The sequence below is a fragment of the Grammomys surdaster genome, unplaced genomic scaffold (genome assembly GCF_004785775.1).
Source record: "Grammomys surdaster isolate TR1022 unplaced genomic scaffold, NIH_TR_1.0 184, whole genome shotgun sequence".
NCBI classification, from domain to species: Eukaryota; Metazoa; Chordata; class Mammalia; order Rodentia; family Muridae; genus Grammomys; species Grammomys surdaster.
The window spans coordinates 5,691,230-5,695,942 of record NW_021604629.1 but is presented as its reverse complement, the minus strand read 5'-3'; the positions used below and the strand labels follow the sequence as shown (position 1 = coordinate 5,695,942).

At 43.1% G+C, this 4,713-nt stretch overlaps 1 non-coding gene across 1 annotated transcript; it reads left to right on the top strand.

Annotated features, from left to right (window-relative positions):
- The first annotated feature begins 4,222 nt into the window (after positions 1–4,222).
- Positions 4,223–4,353, top strand: LOC114621784. The gene has a single exon (XR_003711473.1). It is a non-coding gene; the product is annotated as a small nucleolar RNA SNORA17 (small nucleolar RNA).
- Positions 4,354–4,713: the final 360 nt, after the last annotated feature.

The following is a 4,713-nucleotide window of genomic DNA, read 5'->3' as shown; positions in this document are numbered from 1 at the left end:
GAAACACTGGCAGAGAGATCTCTGTGAGCCAGCCTGATCTATAAAGTGACTAGGGCTATAAAGTGAGACTTGTGTCAAACAACAACAACAACAACAAACAAACAAACAAAGAAAAAAACAAAACCAAAACAAAACAAAAAACCCAAACCATGCCATCAAAGGCAGGTGAGCCAGGGAGAATTTAGACTGGAGAAGTCATTATGGAAGTCAGAGTGTAGATTTCCCAAAAAGCTAAAAATAGAGAAGTAACATATGTTCCAGCTAAACCTCTCCTGGGGATAGATCTGAAAGATTCTCTGTCAACAGGCCACAGTGACGCTTGCACATCTGTGCCATAACAGCCAAGAGCAAACCAACCTAGATGTCCACCAATAGTGGATAAAGAGACTCTGATACCAGTTTTGGAGAGATGGGTGGATGGTTCAGTTAAGGGTACTTGTTATGAGCCGGGCGGTGGTGGTGCACGCCTTTAATCCCAGCACTTGGGAGGCAGAGGCAGGCGGATTTCTGAGTTTGAGTCCAGTCTGGTCTACAGAGTGAGTTCCAGGACAGCCAGGGCTACACAGAGAAACCCTGTCTCGAAAAACCGAAAAAAGAATAAAAAAGAAAAAAGAAAAAAAGGGGTACTTGTTATGGCTGCAAAGGACCCAGGTTCAATTCCCTGCACACATGATGGCTCACAACCATTTATATATAACTCCAGTTCCAGGGGACCACATGCCCTCTCATGGCATATATACACACATGCAGGCAAACATGTATAATAAAGCTAAAGAAGAAAATGTTGTACATGCACAGAATGGAATTTTATGTAGCCATAAAGAAAATGAAATCGTGACATTTGTAGTAAAATGGATGCAACTGGAGATTATTAGGTTAAAAGAAATAAGCCTGACTCCAGGAAGATAAATACCACATGTGTTCCCTCATGTGCAGAACCTTGAATTAAAATTGTGGTGTGTGTGCGTGTGCCAGTGTGTGTGTGTGTGTCCCTGTGTGTGTGTGCTCTCGTGTGTATGTATGTGTGTGTTTAGGTTATGAAGCCAGCAGGAGAGTTGAGGAAGAGGTTGCAAGGGAGGTGAGAGATAAGATATTGGAATACAAATAAGAAGGCAGAAAGGGGCCTATCTGGGGAAAGGAAAGAAACCAGCTTGGGGTGAGGGGAGTAACTTGAGGAAAGGGAAACAGCCGATAACAAGATATAAGGACATCTATGGTATCTACGTAAGGATACTATAATGAAACCCATCACTTTGTATGCTAATTTAAAAATTAATTTAGAAACAAAACAAAACAAATCCCAAAACAACCTTCCTCCTTTGCTCCTCATAATTGGTCCTGTATGTAAACTGTTTCTTAGCCCGTATTCCCAGAGAAGCGAAGTAACGAGACCGGTCACAGAGCCAAAGTCTGCTCAGGGTGTGCAGTGGGTGGGCATGCTCTTTCCCAACCGTTGAGCTGGAAGCGCTCCAGGCCACGCTCCTAAGGAACTTGACTCTTCTTCCAGATGAGTGTGTCTCTGTTTCTACTGAAAGCTTTAAGACACGCTCTGAGGCTTGGCCTCACCAAACACAAGCACGCTGCAGTAGTGCAAACAGACAGACTAGCCGAAATACGGCTGTTTCCGGCGCCAGCTCTGTTCGGGGTACATCATAAGGGATGGAAATCCCACATTGTGAGAAAGATGTAAGGAAGCAGACACGGCACTTTAGAAATCTGGCTCCCTTATGCGATAATGAACTTCTTCAGAGGGTACATTTGGTTTCGCTGCTAAATATAATAGGAGATTGACAGCAGTTGCAAAACGGCCCACATCAAGTGTGTTTCCAATATTGAGAAACCATCCGAGAGGAATGATACTTGCGGTCACTGCAAATATGCATGAAGATAGGCATGCAGTTTCTCTTTCTCTTTCCCTCTTTCTCTCTCTGAGTCTGTGTCGTTGCCCCCCCTCCCCCACACCTCCTTCTCCCTCTTTCTCCCTCTCCTTCTTTCTCCCTCTCCCTCTCTGAGGGGAGGCAGGGTCTCAGGTAGCTTGGGTTGGTCTCAGACTCACTATAGAGCTGAGAATAACCAGGAACTGTTGATCTTCCTGCCTTCCTTCCTCCTTCATGCTGAGATCACCACCATGTTCAGTTTATATAGTTCTGGGGAATTGAACTTTGCATTTGTTAGGCAAACAGTCTGTCAGCTGAGACACATTCCAGCCACAGTTGTCTCTTGATGTTAGTGACCCTCATGGTCAGTATCTGTCTTGGGTGGCTCTCCAATTTTCTCATCGGGAAGGAAAAGGATGACTGCTACCCCTTACTACCAGATACGAAGGGCTCCATGGCTTGAGGGGCAGCAAGCCTGGCTGGGATTCTCCTCTCAGGATTGAGCAATTTTTCTAGATAATATCTTTGGCTTTGCATTCCACATGGTCTCTGCTGCATGGAAGTGACCCTAAGCAAATGAGGAGGTGTTGATGTGGCTGGGTTCTTACCATGTTTTATTGGTGGGGCAGATTTGGCTTTAGTATGCCAACCCTGCTTTTGAACTTTTTCTATAATGAAACACCACAACCACATGAATGGATCCACATTCAAAGACATTCTTTGTATACATGTGACTTCTAGACACAGTTTGGATCTATAGAGCAACTTCCTTTGAAGAAAAATATTTCTTTTATGTGCATGTGTGTGTGGATACATGTGTGCCGTGTATATGCAGGAGCCCACAGAGGTCAGGAGAGGCATCAGTTCCTCTGGATCTGGAGTTACAGACAATTAGGAACCTCTACGTGGGTGCTGAGAATTGGACCCGGGTTCTCTGCAAGAGTGGTCAAAACTTTTAACCATGGAGCCATCCCCCCAGCCTTTAGAACTGAAGGATGAGGAGAGTGAGAGAGGGAGCCCATCACCAAAGGCTGAAGTCAGTAGAAAGTAAGTAGTGTGGTACTGTCCAGGGAGCTTCCCTGAAGGAAGCAGCCCTAGCCCACTGACTTTCTATGCATCCTTGACTTCTTAATAGTCTGTTGGGGCTGGGAGAATGACCAAGGTGAGGTTGAGGTTTTAAACATATATTTTTATTACTTTAAGTGTGTGTCTGTGTCTGTCTGTCTGTTGGTATGTGCACATAAGTGCAAGTGCCTGTAGCGGTCAGAGGTGTCAGAACTCTGAAGCTAGAGTTACCGGTGGTTGAGAACTACCGGATGTGGTATAAGACGCAAAGGCAGGCTAAGCCATCTTCCAGCTCACAAGACATTTTATACTGAAGTATATTATCCTTCTGCTCTCAAATAAGTTGGAAACATTTTCCTTATTTTTCATTATCTTCTGTTATTTTGACAACTTGATAAATTAAATTTGACTTAAGCTATAATAGGTTTTTTTTGCCTCAAGTATTTATTTATTCAGTTTCAGAAAAATTAAATTTACTGTATTTATTTGTGGCTTTTAGATCTTTTAAAATTAAAAGTCTTCTTCATTTTAAGGTCATAAAGAAATTTCGCGCTGGGAAGTGGTGGCGCATGCCTTTAATCCCAGCACTTGGGAGGCAGAGGCAGGTAGATTTCTGAGTTCGAGGTCAGCCTGGTCTACAGAGTGAGTTCCAGGACAGCCAGGGCTACACAGAGAAACTCTGTCTCGAAAAACAAAACAAAACAAAACAAAACAAAACAAAACAAAACAAAACAAAAAAAACAAGAAAAAAAAGAATTTTTTTCGAGACAGGGTTTCTCTGTGTAGCCTTGTCCATTCTTTTCTCTGCTTCTTTATTATTATTTTGTTCTATAGTTCCAGATCTAACCCTCTAGAGTCCACCCTGAGATACAAAGTGAGATATGGCTCTAACTGTAATTTATCCTCATTAGTCACATATTCCATATTCATAAGTTTAAATTTTACTTGTGCCTTCTGTATGGTGTGCGTGCATGCTTACATGTTTGCCTGTGTGTGTATGCAAGTGTGAGTACACAAATGCATATTTATCTGTGCGTGCTTAAGCCCAAGACTGACACTGAGTCATCCTCAATCCTTAGCTGGGTGGGGTGCTCACCTTTAATTCCAGCACCTGGGAGGCAGAGGCAATTGGATCTTTGTGAGTTCAAAGCCAGCCTGGTCTACAGATGGAATTCTAGGACAGCCAGAGCTACACAGAAAACCATATTTTGAAGAACAAAAATAAATAAATAATAAATGCATGAACAAACAAATGAATAAAATTAAGAGAGTCTTTCTCACCTGCCCCTAGAACCATTGCAGGTATGGCTTCTGTTGTCACATGTGTGTCAGTAGGTAGCAGAGAGGAGAGGTTATGTCTATGCTCAGTGTTCTGATCTATGAACATCTGAATAATCAGTAGCCTAATATTCCCTGAAAAAGCCTGAGATGACCACTAGTCCAGTGCCAGGCAGGCCCCTAACAGATTCCCAGGATGGGGAACAAGCTGGAAACTGGAGAAGAGAGGAACACTGGGATTGTAAGCTTAGATTTTTCAAAACTTACTTTAGTAAGGGTTCTCAAATGCTTCAACCCTCCTTCTAGCCCACAGTCAAAGGTAGGGGAGAAAAGGTGGGTACCAGGACAATGAGGATGTAGACCTGTTTAGAAGTAGTTTTTTAGGGTGATTCCAATCTCCATTGTTAGGATATCAGCAGTTCAGTTCAGAAGTGTCAGATGAGATAGCAGAAGCCTTGTATTGGCCACGGAGTCATTGCAATGGACATTTACA